The 14,760-nt window shown below is 38.8% G+C and overlaps 1 long non-coding RNA gene across 1 annotated transcript in view; it reads left to right on the top strand.

Annotated features, from left to right (window-relative positions):
* The first annotated feature begins 4,712 nt into the window (after positions 1 to 4,712).
* LOC138162631 (uncharacterized) overlaps positions 4,713 to 14,760 on the top strand; it is a 311,452-nt gene continuing 301,404 nt past the window's right edge. The window contains exon 1 of the long non-coding RNA XR_011168677.1: positions 4,713 to 4,723. This is a non-coding gene — a long non-coding RNA (uncharacterized lncRNA). The remainder of the gene's footprint in view (positions 4,724 to 14,760) is intronic.

Genomic DNA, 14,760 nt, shown 5'->3' with positions numbered 1-14,760 from the left:
TTAATATTAGGAAAACCATCAGTATAATTGATCATATCAACAATAAAACTAGCAGAAACCACATGATTATCTCAACAGATGCAGAAAAGGCTTTTGACACAATACAACATCCATTCCTATTAAAAACACTAGAAAGTATAGGAATAAATCGAACCTTCCTTAAAATAATAGGTAGCATCTATTTAAAGCCATCAGCAAATATTATATGTAATGGGGATAAGCTAGAAGCATTTCCAATAAGATCAGGGGTGAAACACTATCACCCATCTTATTCAATCTGGTACTAGAAATGTTAAGCAGTAGCAATTAGAGAAGAAAAGTAAATCAAAGGAATCAAATTAGGCAAAGAAGAGACCAAACTATCACTCTTTGCAGATGATATGATGATATACTTAGAGAATCAAGTGAAAAATTACTTGAGACAATAAATAAATTTGAAAAAGTTGCAGGATATAAAATAAACTCACACAAATCCTTGGCATTCCTATATATTTCCAATGAAATTCAACAGCAAGAGATAGAAAGAGGAATTCCATTTAAAGTTATTGTAGACATTATAAAATAATTTGGAATGTACCTGCCAAAACAAACCCAGGACCTATATGACCACAACTACAAACCACTTTTCACACAAATAAAGTCAGATCTAACTAATTGGAAAAATATTAATTGCTCGTGGCTGGGTCGAGCTAATATAATAAAAATGACAATTTTACTTAAATTAAATTATATATTTAGTGCCCTACCAATTAATTTACCAAAAAAACTACTTTATAGAGCTAGAAAAAATAGTAAAAAATTCATTTGGAAGAATAAATGGTCCAGAATATCAAGGGAATTAATGAAAAGAAATGCTAGGGAAGGTGGACTAGCTATACCAGATTTCAATCTGTATTATAAAGCAGCAGTCATCAAAACTACTTGGTACTGGCTGAGGAATAGAGTAGTGGATCAATGGAATAGATTAGGTACACGAGATTCAGTAGTCAATGAGTATAGTAATCTATTGTTTGATAAACTCAAAGACCCCAGTTTTGGGGATAAGAACTCACTATTTGAGAAAAACTGCTGGGAAAACTGGGATATAGTATAGCAGAAACTGGGCATAGACCATTATCTAACACCATATACCAAAATCAAGTCCAAATGGGTGCATGATCTAGGTATAAGGGTTGATACTGTAAGCAATCTCGGAAAACAAAGAATAGTTTTCCTGTCAGATTTGTGGAAAGGTAAAGACTTTATGACTAAACAAGAATTAGAGAGCGTTATAAAATGCAAAATGGATAATTTTGATTACATGAAATTGGAAAGCTTCTGTACAAACAAAGCCAGTGTAACCAAGATTAAGAGGGAGGTGGGAAATTGGGAATTTTTACAACCTATGTCTCTTATAAAGAACTCATTTCTAAAATATACAGAGAATTGAGTCAAATCTATAAGAATACAAATCATTCCCCAATTGATAAATGGTCAAAGGATATGAACAGGCAGTTTTCAGAGAAAGAAATTAAAGATATCTATAAGCACATGAAGAAATGCTCTAAATAACTATTGATTAGAGAAATGCAAATCAAAACAACTCTGAGGTACCACATCTCACCAGTCAGATTGGCTAAGATGACAAAACAGGAAAATGACAAATGCTGGAGAGGATGTGGGCAAATTGGAACACTAATGCATTGCTGGTGGAGTTGTGAACTGATCCAACCTTTCTGGAGAGCAATCTGGAATTATGCCCAAAGGTCTGTAAATAATTTCATATCCTTTGACCCAGCAATACCACTTCTAGGGTTATATCCCAAAGAGATCATAGAAGTGGGAGATAGACCCATATGTACAAAAATATTTATAGCAGCTTTTGGTGGTAGCAAATAATTGGAATTTAAGGGGGTGCCAATCAATTGGGGAATGGCTGAACAAGTTGTGGTATATGAATGTTATGGAATGCTGTAAGTAACGGGTAGCAGATGGACTTCATATTTACCTTGAGAGGCTTATATGAACTGATGCTGAGTGAGAAGAGTAGAATCAGGAAAAATTTGTACACAATTACAGACGCAACGTATGTGTGATGACCAGCTTTGATAGACTGGACTCTTCTCAGCAATGCAGTGATATGAGTCAGTCCCAAAAGACTCATGATGGAGGCAGATGTCTACATCCAGAGAAAGAACTGAGTTTGAATCCAGATTGAAGCAAACTACCTGATCTTTTTCCTTTTCTTGTCTGGTTTTATTTCCTCTTTACTATTCTTCATTCCATCTGATAAAATCCATCTTTATAACCTGACTAATGTCTAATGTGAAAATCTTTACAGACTGTATGCTGCCATGGGGGGAGGGGGAGAAGAGGGAGAGGGACAGAATGTGAAACTCAAGGAATTGTGGAATTGAATCTTGTAAACTAAAAGTAAACAAACAAATTATTAAAAATTGTTCTAAAAATAAGTTCTGGATTATTATCTTTATATATATATATATTATTTCATCATCCCCCTTTTCTTTTTGTGCTTTTTTCTTAGAAATATCAATTTATGAAGGACATAGTAAGGATAGGAGCAATGCTCCATGGGTAAAAATGAACACATTTCAAATTGCAGAGTCCATTTCTGCCCTTCCTTCCAGTGATCATTCCATTTTCCATGCAAACTCAGCTCTGGCTCCACACTTGCCCACTTTTTGGGGACCTACCCACCCCAGGATCTCTAACTTCCTTTCTTCTTGGGCAGAGTGTTGTCCATGAAGGGGCAGGACCAAAACCCCATGGACTAAATTTTGTGGGACTTTTCCTTTGTGTTCCTCTCATTTTGATCTCTTCTTTCTACCACCTCTCCCATTCCTCTGTATCCTCTGTTCTTATTAAGAAACTATAGTGGGGGCGGCCAGGTAGCACAGTGAGTAAGAGCACCGGCCCCAGTGTCAGGATGACCTGGGGATCGAATCCAGGCTCAGACACTTAGCATCCACCCAGGAACACCTGGCCGTGTAACCTTGAGCAAGTTACTTAACCCCAATTGCTTAAAAAAAAAAACACTATAGTTATCAGGACGGCTAGGTGTCAAAGTGAGTTGAGCACTGGCCCTGAAGTCAGGAGGACCTGAAATTCAAATCTGGCCTCAGACACCTAACACTTACTAGTTGTGTGACCTTGGGCAAGTCACTTAACCCCAATTGCCCTCCAAAAAGCAAAAAGCAACAACAACAACAAAAATCTAGTTTTCTTCCCTTAATTATTCATTGATACACTTAATTAGGATACATCAAACATTTCCTACTGCCCATCTCCTCTCACTCCATTCTGCAATTTTGTTACACAAAGTTTAGTTCATAGTGTTTTTTTCTCTCTTTTTTTAGCAAAAATTTGCAACCACAACTTTAATCCTGTGGATGTCACAAAAATATTAAAATGACATCATGAGAAAAATGTTGCAAAGTAACTCAAAAGTTTCACTTCTACAAGGTGAATGGTTAATTTTGAATATCACCAATTGCTTACAATGCATAAACTACAAATAGTTTAACTTTTTTTTAACATGACTTTAACTAGAGGAGAATAAATTTCTTGAAACTCCTTAAAGGTTGTCACTTAAGATATGTGACCACTTAGAATGTTTTTCTTTTTTTTTTTATAAAGCTGCTGTTCACACTTTTTGAATAATGGTCTGATTTTGGTTTGCTTTAAGTTTTCCAACTTACATTCTGGCATGTTCTATGAGGATCTGTGAAACACTGTATGTGTTTAACTGTAGCTGCACATGTAACTCTGCTGTGGTCAAAAGTAAAGGCTCCCTCCAGTGTAGCTTTTGTCATGTTTTCCCAGAAGACATAGTCAAGGTGTCATTTTTGGGCACTGCAAGTCTTATAGGTTTATTTACAAATTGTTGCAAAATAAACTAAATAACAACCAATAGAAATTAAAATTACTTGTGATGCTGTACTCAGAGGATTATTTTCAGAGACTTGTTTTATAAACCTAAAGCTCTTATATAAATAGGAGTTAGTATTATTATCCACACATTCACTCATTCTCAACACACTGGTACCATCTTTGATTCCTCTCTTTACTTCCAATCATTTACCAAGTCCTATTGATTTTTTTTCCTTTGCAATCTGTCTCATAAGAGGCAGCATGAAGTAGTAGATGGAGAGATGGCCTCAAAATTAAGAATGTTTGAGTTCAATGCTTCTGACACTATTGTGTGGACACTTAAATTTTCCATGCTCTAGGCTATTCTTGAAGGTCATAAGGTGCCAAGAGGTACTGACTGGCATTGATAGAGGGAATTTCCTTACCCATTAGCTCTCTATAGTAATGAAATTAAATGTTCAGTGTCTTTCTCTAGCATGTCTCACATTTGCCTCCTCCCATTCATGTCCGATGTCACTACCCTGTCCAGGCTCTCATCACATCTTTCCTGGGCTATTATTGAACAAACTCTATTCCTGGCTCTATTCAGGCCCCTATTTGAGGTTACTTATTCCCTATATGAAGATTTAGTGAGCTCTAGGAAAGTCCCAGTTACAAGCATTGGGATATGGTGGAAATATCTTTTAACTGGGAGTAACAATACATCTCCTTTCTCTAAATACTCACAACACTTATCGTCTGTCCATACTGCACAAGTTAGCAATCATTACATACCATCTTTTCTCTAATTTAACTAAGAGTCTTTAGGACAGGGCTTTTTTTGCTGCTGTTCTACATAGCTGGTACATGGGGGGTTTTTTATGAGGAGGGTGATAATAAAAAATATTAGTATAAATAAATAAATAAATCCTTTGTAACCCAACCTATCATCCATGCCTTGAAGGAGAAATAGAAAAAAAAATGTGACTATCAGACAGGGTAATGTACAGTGGAGACTTCATATGTCCTGGGCCAACTATGGTAGTGAGTGGCAGGAATCCCTTCTGGATTCCTGTTGGCTAATTTTGGTGATGTGTTATCACCAGGTCAAAATGAGGCAACTGCTCCTTACTTAAAAAAAAAAAAAAAACAGAGGCAGGGAACTTGTTGCTGTTGTTGTTGTTGTTGAATCATCCAGTCATGTCCCACTCTACATAACTTTTTACGTGGGTTTTTCTTGGCAAAGATAATGGAGTGATCTGTCATTTCCTTCTCCAATCTTATGTACTGACCCTACTCAAAATCATCATTAGTTCAGCTGTCCAAAAGTGGGATAGGATGATTTGGAAAATAGATCGCTCTCCATTCCAAGCAAGTGCTAGATCATCACTTGTCCTGGACGTTGTACAAGGAATTGCTGCTCTTGTATGGTTGGAAGAGAACAGTCCCATAGCTGTGATTCTACAATCCTGTCTTTGGTTGACTAAATTTGCTACACACAAATAGACCAGCAGAGGACACCATACTCAAAGCCCTGAGTGCAGAAATGAATGAGCAATACTCTGAGACTAACTTCTTGCTGGTTTGATCAAATTTGTCCTTGCCGGGGATTAAGATGTGTGTGTCTTGCTTGATCCTAGATGCTTCATCTAAATTGAGAGTTCTTGATCTTTTTTTGGTGTCATAGATTCCTTTTGTGCTCTGAAGAAGCTTATGGATTTATTTCCAGAATGGTGTTTTTAAATGCATAAAATAAATGACATTGAATGTTAAATTTCAGTTAGAGGTTAATGAAAATAAATATTGTCATTGTTTTTTTCCCCAGTAAGATTCACAGACCCCCCTAAAACCAGCTCAAGAGCCCCTGGTCTAAAGGGAAGATTCTCTGAACTGGAGGAATTGTCTCCAATATCAGATTCTTCAATCTTCAATATCAGATTTTCAATATCAATATTGTCTTTCAATATTGAAATCAGGAGTCAAGTGACCGGGATTTTATCTTGTCTCTGACATAACTCATATGACCTTGGAAAAAGCCCTTAAACTCTCTGGTTCTCAAATTTCTTATCTGCAAAATGGAGGAACTGAGTTATATGATCTCTTAGATTCCTTCTGGCTGGAGCTATTAGGATGTCAGTCCAGAAGAGGGATGGTTTCATGGTTACAATTTTGCCTCCAGCTGGCTCCCTCAAAATTAGGGTTGTTTTTGTTCTTTTATGAACAAATGAAACAATCCATTCTGAAAAGATAATGACTAATTATATTTTCAGTTCAGCAACTCACCCCAAGCAACTTGAACTAGTTGCTTTTGGCTCATCAATTATTTTTGGTTTTCATTGTTCTCTTCACTGCTGCGTGAATTTCAGTTCAATTCATCAAATCTTACCTGATACTAGAAAGTGGATATGTACCTTCAGAGACTCAGCTGCCTCATCTATAAACTGAAGGACCAGGTGATTTACTAAATATTTCCAAGGGGCCTTCTAGCTCCCACTGCCATTTTGTGATTCTAGAACCCAAAACAGTGAGTGAAAGAAAAAAAGTCAAGTTAAAAAGAGAGATATTAGAATAGGTTAGAGTAAAAATACTCTGGATATTTCTGTCTTAGCTGGTATTGAACCAGATTGGAATAGAACAGTGATTTTCCAGGAGAATAATTTCTGCTATAACAACATTAGAAAGAAAAACAATTTTGAAAGATGTAAGAACTTCAATCAGTGCAATGACCAGTCACATTCTAGAAAACTAATCATGAGCCATGCTATCCACTATCCAATAGAGAAGTGGACTCAACATGCTGAATGAAGTATACATTTTTAGAAATGGTGGGAATTTGTGTGGGGATTTGTTTTATTGGTCATGCATATTTAGTACAAGCATTATAATTTTTTTCTTTTTTTCAATGGAGGGTGAGAGACAGGAGGGAGTAGGGACCTAGAGCACCCCACCCACTGTAAGAGAAAAAAAAGAATAGATCATTATTGAGACTTGAAAAAAAAATAAACAGGACCTGAAAGAAGACCAGAAAGAATCATAGACAATGACAGCTTTGAAAATTAGAAATTGAATTTATTATGCAATTAAAATTTATTATACAATTAAAAAGAAAAGCAAGCTGTACATAATGGAAATTCACAGTTACATGTATAATCCTCTTTTTTTCTATTCTACTATCCACTTGAAAATGCCCATCTTATTTGATGTTTGTTAAGATCAGAATAAAAAATAATCATTTGTAAAAAACAGTAGTTTCAATGTGTATGCAGTAGCACACTATGTTTCAGCTAGATCTATAAGAATTATATTGAATTTGTGCTTATAAGGCACATGAGTTTCTAAGGATTGCACCAGTTGTATGGAACTTCACTTGGCATCTCAGGTGTGTGTGTGTGTGTGTGTGTGTGTGTGTTCACGCGCACTAGGGATTCCTCACATCAAAGAATAATGCTGAGCAGAAGAGGGAAACAATTTTAAGGACCACTGGAGTAAAGACCAGTGAACCTCTCTCTGTCTCTGTCTCTGTCTGTCTGTCTGCCTGCCTGCCTGTCTGTCTGTCTCTGTCTGTCTGCCTGTCTCTGTCTCTGTCTGTCTGTCTGTCTCTCTCTCTCTCTCTCTCTCACACACACACACACAAACACACAAAATACACTTGCTTATTGTTGTTTCTGCAAATGGCTCATCTACTTCACTCTTGTTCCACTTCCCATTGAAAACTTGTTTTACCACCTGTCTTGTGAAGGTGGGGAGGACATAGGATCATAGGGTTGAAAAGTGGAATTAGCTTCAGAAATTGTGTATTCCAACCACATTATTTTTACGGGCAAAGAAATTGAGTAAATAAGATGCTATATTCCTAAGAAGCAGAGTTGGGATTTGAACTCAGGTCCTCTGATCCTAAATCTAGTTCTTTCCCTGAAATTTTGGATCACATGAGTTGTGACTGTTCCCTACTCTGTGCTTGATCTTTGGCCTATTTACAAGAACAACCTGGATGTGATTTAGTATGAGGGGCAATTTCTACTGTAGTAGAAAACTAGTTTTTGAAGTCGGTAGACTGTTTTCAAATCCTACCTCAGACTCTTGCTAGTTGGGCTAGTAACCCTGGGCAAGTCACTAATTTCTCAACCTTAGTTTCCTTATCTGTAAAATATGGGTAATGATATTTGTACTACCTCCCTCCATGGTTTCTATGAAGAAAATAATTTGAAAATCTTGAAGTACAATATAAATGGGAGTTGTTTTTGATTAATATTTTTTAAAAGACTCTAGGATCTAGAATCAGTACCTGGAGTTCCATGCCCTTGACTCCTCCAGCTATAGGAAAATTGCTTCAACATTCCAAGCCTCCCCACTTGATGTATGAAATCCTGTTCTTCTCCACAGCATTTGGGGGCATGGGGTGGGGGTGGGGTGCTGATAGAAGAGATAGAGAAGAGAAGATAATCATATAGCACCAAGATAGCTACGGTAGTGGTGGTTTTCTTGGGGGAGAAGAAAAAAAAAGCTGAGTCAAAATGCTAAATCTCAGCTTTTCAACAGCTAGCTGTGTGATTTGGGGCCTGTGATTTAACTTTTCTGAGCCCATTTTCTTCTCATCAAGGCATCTACATGACCAAAACAATAGTCCTAAAGTCAAAAAGACCTGAGTTCAAATCTTGCCTCAGACACTTCCTTAGCGGTGTCCCCCTGGGCCAGTCACTTAACTTCCATCTCCCTCAGTTTCTTCAACTGTATAATGGAGGTAATAATAGCACCTGCTTCACAATGTTGTTGTACCTGGCACAGGAAAAGCCTGGGTTTAGATTTCAAGTCAGTTACTGTCTCCAGGACCTTGGACAAATCTCTTGATGTCATTGGCCATTTTCTTTCTTTGTAACATGATGGGGTTGGACCAGATAACCTAGAAGGTGACTTCCAGCTCTACAGACTAGTATCCTTGTGAATTAGGTTCAAGAAGCTTTCGTGTGTGTGTGTGTGTGTGTGCGCGCGTGTGTACTGTTCTCTGCAGAGCAGGTGCTTAATGTTAATAAATGTTGGTTAAAGTTGAAAGCCTAACTCTCACTTATCATATAATATTGTATTTGTCATTTTCTGCCCTCTCTAAACTAGGATCTCCCTTAAGGCAGGGTCCCTTTTCCTTCCGAATGTTCTGTCTTCCCCAGAGCCTAGCTAGGGGCTCTTCACACAGTAGATTCTTAATAAATGCTTGTTGTATTATCGATTTAAAAGGCTGAAATTCAGAGTTTGTGGAGAGTGCTTGGCATGAGAGTTACAGCAGGCTGCTGTGGAGGTGAAGTTTGGAGAGTTGGGTTCAAATTCTGACTTTAGGACTACTTTGCTATTCAGAGTTCCTCACCCTGAATCGGAGAGAGGGGAGTTTGACCCAGAGGACTTCCTTATCCTAGGAGCATGGCAGGGGGAAGGGAGGGGAAGTATTGGGGAGGGATGGGAGGGGGAGAAGAGAGACCCTAGTCTCTCACCTGTATGACTGGGAATTTTCTGCATCTTGGTTTCCCAACACTTGCCTGATCACGGCTGATCTGATTTCTTTATGCACTTGTAACTGTTTGGGGGGCACAGTCATCTTAAAGTCAGTTACATTTTTCAAAATGGCAAAATAGATGGTCAGGAAGGCCAAGTTCTCATTCCATTCATAATCTCTCCAGCCCGGTCTTGCCTGCTTGGAGTGAGTTACTGGAGGCCGGCGAGGGCAAGGCCTGCAACTCGGGATTACTAAGGGTGTGCTCCCCTAAAGAGTCTCTGATTCTCATGACTGTCTTGGGTGTGGTGTATTGCTCCCTCAAAGGGTAAGACAGGGAGCAAAAACTCATCCATCCCAAAGGAGGGACCAAGCTCTGTAGCCAACAGAAAGGTTCTTGGGGAAAGTCTATGCTAATACTATCAATACTAACAACTCATTTATACCTATTTACATCTGTAAAGAACTTTGCATGTAGCGTTTCATTTGGTTCTTGCAACTGGGTGAGGTTCCCTGCAAGTGAAAGTGTCCTTTGGCTCATTTTACATATGAAGAAAGAAATAAGAAACAAAAGAAAACTTGAGACCTATGTGTTCTTAACTAAAGGAGATGAGAGGGAAAATACACTTCTGGACATTTCTCAGGGTTGAACAAAGAAAACAGCTTTAGTTCCTACTGCTGTTGTTTAGACATTTTTTAGTCATGTCTGACTCTTCGTGACCCCATTTGGAGTTTTCTTGGCAGAGATACTGGAGTGGTTTGCCATTTCCTTCTCCAGATCATTTTTACAGATGAGGAGATTGAGGCAAATGTGATTAAGTGACTTGCCCAGGGTCAAACAGCTAGTGTCTGAGGATAGATTTGAACCCAAAATGATGAGTTCCTGACTGCGGGCCCGGCACTCAATCTACCACACCACCTAGATGCCTCTATATTGTTACAATCATTGCATATATTGTTTTCCTTGTTCTGCTTACTTTACTCTAAATCAGTTCAAAAAGTCTTCATAGGCTTCTTGGAATTCATATTTATTACTTCATATGAAGTAATATACCATTGCATTCATTTATCACAATTCATTGAACTGTTTCCAAATCAAGGGGCATCTACTTTGTTTCCAATTCTTTGCTGCAATAATAAAGTGCTGCAGTTAATACTTTTGTATAGACAGGATCTTTCTTTCTCTCTTTGGCCTCCTTTGACAAGGATTCCTTGGCTGATCTGTTATGAATTCAAATGGACACTGAAACCTATTACCCGTGTAACCTCTCTCAATCTCAGATTTGCAGAATGAGGGTGGATGAACTAGACAATCTTAAAGGTACTTTCCAGCTTTAAAACCTTTGAGTTTAAAACCAATGAGGAGAATGTCACAACCATAATCAACTGGAATAAGGATGCCGAAAATCACCAGAGGCAAGTTGCAATCAGGAGTAAGGCAGTTTAGTAGACACAACATAAGCTTAGGTGTTGCCTCCTTTAGAGAGTCAGATACTGGTGTAGTGGATACAATGGTGCATGGAAGGAAGACCAGAGTCCAAAACCCAGTTTAAGTATTTAACTAGTTGTGCGATCATGAAAAAGCCATTTAATTTCACTTGGCTTCAGTGTCCTTATCTGTTACCTGGAGATAAGATCTACCTTGAAGGGTTGTTGAGGGGATCAAATAAGATGCCATGTGTAAAGTTTTGTAAACCTGAGAATTTTACTTAATTGTTAACTATTTTCGTATTATTGTTGTTATTTCAGCAGCATGAGTATAGGTCAAGCTCCTTCTTGTTCCTTAAAGGCCTGGTCAGAAGCCCACACTAAGACATAGAGATTTCTAGGAAGAGAGATGGTCATCCAGATAGTAGAGGGGAGCTTTGGAATGCTCCTAGCCAAGGCAGCCTCCTCTCTGGGGGTCATCGCCATCTGTGGCTTTGAGTTCCCATAGATATGATATATTTGATGGAGAATATAAATGCAGAGAAGACAAACCTCTGTGTGACCTACCAGGTTCAGCATCACTGTGTTCTGTGAGGGCTATAATGATCTCTGACAGACTTTTACACCATCTTCCTAGAATGAAAAGCATGTAGATGTCTGGAATAGCTGCTAGTTGGATTCATCTAAGGCAGTAGAGGCATAAGAAAAACAAATAAATTTAATTATGAAAACAGAGCTAATGGCATCATGCCTGGACAAGTGGCACCTGAGAGGCCCTGGGTGTGCCTGGAATGGGAGGGCTGGTTCGCTCCTGACTGCATGGCATTTTAAGGTTTACAAAGTGATTTTCCTACAGCATGGTGAGATAGTCTCAGTGTTATTGTTTCCATGTTACAAATGGAAAAACTGAGGTCTAGATTAAGGAATGACTTGCCCTAGGCCGTGCAACCAACAAGCATCAAAGCTGTTTCAAACACAGATATCTTCACCCCACGTCCATCCGTCCATCCTTTTTCACAATTATTTCCTATGTGATGTCTTATCTAAATACTTGTGTGTCTTTTGATAGGTCAAGTAAAGACTATAGGCTCCAGTTTCCTAATCTGTGAAATTGTAGGTAAGATGTGTGGAGCAAATAGAGCTCAAAGATCATTTCCAGATGCAAGAAATTTTGGCAATTTAACCAACTTTTCATTATGTAGAAGAACCCTGTGGCAGAAAAAAAAAAATGTGACTGCATGAAAAAGATAGGGATTAAGCTAAGTGACACAGTGCATAGAGTGCCAGGCCTAGAGTCAGGGAGACTCATTTTCATGAGCTCAAATCTAACCTCAGACACTTTCTAGCTGCATTACCCTGGACAAGTCACTTAACTCCCTTTACCTCAGTTTCTCATCTGTAAAATGAGCTGGAGAAGGAAATGGCAAACCATTCTAATATCTTTGCTAAAAAACCCCCAAATGGAGTCACGAAGAGTCAGATGCTACTGAAAAAGCTGAACAACAACAAGCTATCTGTACCTTAACCAAATAATATTGACATAGCTGTTTTTATTTGTAATTTTTTTGTTTTAAACTTAAATACAAAATAAGGAAAGAAAAAAGAAACGAATTTAAATACTAAAACTAAAATGATACAAAATAATTAAAGAAAAAAAGCATTGCCAAAGCACAGCAGAACATGAGAGGATTCAAAATATACAGCAATAAATTTACATTTCAGGAAAGCCTTTATAATAAATACTATGCACTATGTTGTACATAGCTTTGTCCATAGTTCAAAGAGAATTGTCCACATTCCAAATTCTTTTTTTTTCCAAGGGTGACATACAAAGGGCTTGATGGGTCCCTGAGCTGTTTCTTCTCCCCAAAGTCATACAGATCCCAATGGGATCTCTTAATTGAATTAAGCATTTCTCAAGGCTTACTCTATTCAGTCACTTTGCTAGGTAGGTGTTGAGGCTATAAAGGCAAAACCAAACCAACTTGCGCCCCTTGCGAATTTACATTGTACTAGGTGGATAAAATACGGACACATAAGGATGATACAAAGCATGTTCAGAATAAGAGAAAGTAATTTCAAGAGGGACAGGGTGGTAAGGATGGAGGGAAATCAGGCAAGTGTGTGGAGTGGCGCACCTGAACTATACTTGGGAGGCTTCTAGGTGTCCTGTGAGATGGGAGATGATGAGCATATTGTATATGTGGAAAACCACCTGTTCAAAGGCACGGAGGTGGGAACTGGAGGTCAACAAGCAATGATGAAGCACCTGTTGTGTGTCAGGCACTTCTTCAAGCACTGGAAACAAAAAGAAAGGCAAAAACCATTTCCTGCTTTCCAAGGACTTCGGAGTCTGATGGGGGCGGCAACAGACCAATAACTGTATATGGATACATACAGAATAAATTAGATAATCTCAGAGGGGAGATTAAGCAGGACCGAGAAGCAGACAGACTAATTGTGAGGTCATCATCAGAGCAATTAACAAACATTTGGGGAGCCTAGAGTAAAAGCAAGGCACTATTCTAGGTGCTATAAGTGGCTGCTTGGGCTCTGCTTTAACAGGATATCCTAACGCATTCCTGGTCTGGGCAAGGAAAGAGAATCAGAGGAGACACTGGCATATAGTAGAAGGAGACTACAGTGGCCTGAGATTTAGGAACACCTGTGTGCCAGTCTTTGATTGCCCCTGACCATTTTTGTTAACTCAGAAAAATCTCTTGACCTCTCAACCCTCATTTTCCCCACTTGTTAAAAAGTGCAGAGGTTGGACTAAGTGATTCCTTCTTATTCAAGAGTCAAATGAAACTGACATGAGAAGGGAATGTATTCATTCCCTGGAACCCCCAGAGATGAACTAAAAGGAAACATTCAATTCTCTCCTCCATTAATGTCCTCCTTGATGCTTCATCTTGGCAAGGAGGTGACCTGGGGCTCTCAGATACTGGACCAGCATATGGCAGGATCAAACAAGCTAAAAAGACTTCAACTCCAAGTTCAGCAGTGGACAATGTCCCATCTGTCTAAGAACCAGTTTGGCTAAATTGGAAGAGGCTGAACCATTAAACAAAGATGTTAAGGGAACCATGCAACTCCTATTTATGAAGATGGGAAAAGGGTTTTTATTAGAAGGTGAGTGAAGGTTCTACTGATATATCACCCTTTGGAAAAGTTGGAGGAGTATTAAATTCTCTATGCAACTCAATTTGAATGGTCAGGAATGACCTAAGCAAGAATTCTGTGTGCTTCTTATCCAACAAGGGAACCCTAGTCATAGGAGGCAAAGACTATTATCATCCATAATAGATACCCTAAACACCTCAAGGTGTCAACTGGAAAGGAAGTGACTTTAGTCCTAAGTCACCTAGTGAGTCAGGGGCTGAGTTGAACTCATACCTCTTCCCTAGAACTCCCATAAAGTTCTGAAGTCACATGGATTGACCACCACCCTCCAAGATAATCTGACCTTATAACAGATGCTTTCCCTTTGGTGAAGGCATTCACAGCCTTGGGAGGGGAATAAGTAGATTCTCTGATTTCCCTTGGTGGGAGCAGCTTAGATTTTTGGTGGAAAGGTGCTGATATATGGACAGCTCCAAATTCTTGGTTATTCTGTCATTGGGCCAGGGCCTTAGTCACTGGTTAATTTGCCCAGACTTCTGTAAACACTTGGTGTGGGTGGAACATATATGCCCCAATTATTCCCCACCCACACCAAAGGAGATGTCACTGAGAAGTCAAGGCTAGCTAACAAGAAGCGTTTTCCTTGGGATGGGCAGTAGGGAACAGTCCTGAACTTTAGGGACAAAGTAAGATTTAATGGGAGAAGGAAAGTTCAATCTTTCTTATCTTCTTGGGGATTTAGCTGCAAGAAAACAAACAAGTAAGCAAGAAAGCAAGAAAGGAAGGAGGGAAGGAAGGAGGGAAGGAAGGAAGGAGGGAAGGAAGGAAGGAAGGAAGGAAGGAAGGAAGGAAGGAAGGAAGGAAGGAAGGAAGGAAGGAAG

Source organism: Petaurus breviceps, unplaced genomic scaffold (genome assembly GCF_028583685.1).
Source record: "Petaurus breviceps papuanus isolate PSGF00001 unplaced genomic scaffold, PetGlider_PUasm1.0 186, whole genome shotgun sequence".
NCBI classification, from domain to species: domain Eukaryota; kingdom Metazoa; phylum Chordata; class Mammalia; order Diprotodontia; family Petauridae; genus Petaurus; species Petaurus breviceps.
This window is presented reverse-complemented; position numbering and strand designations above follow the sequence as displayed.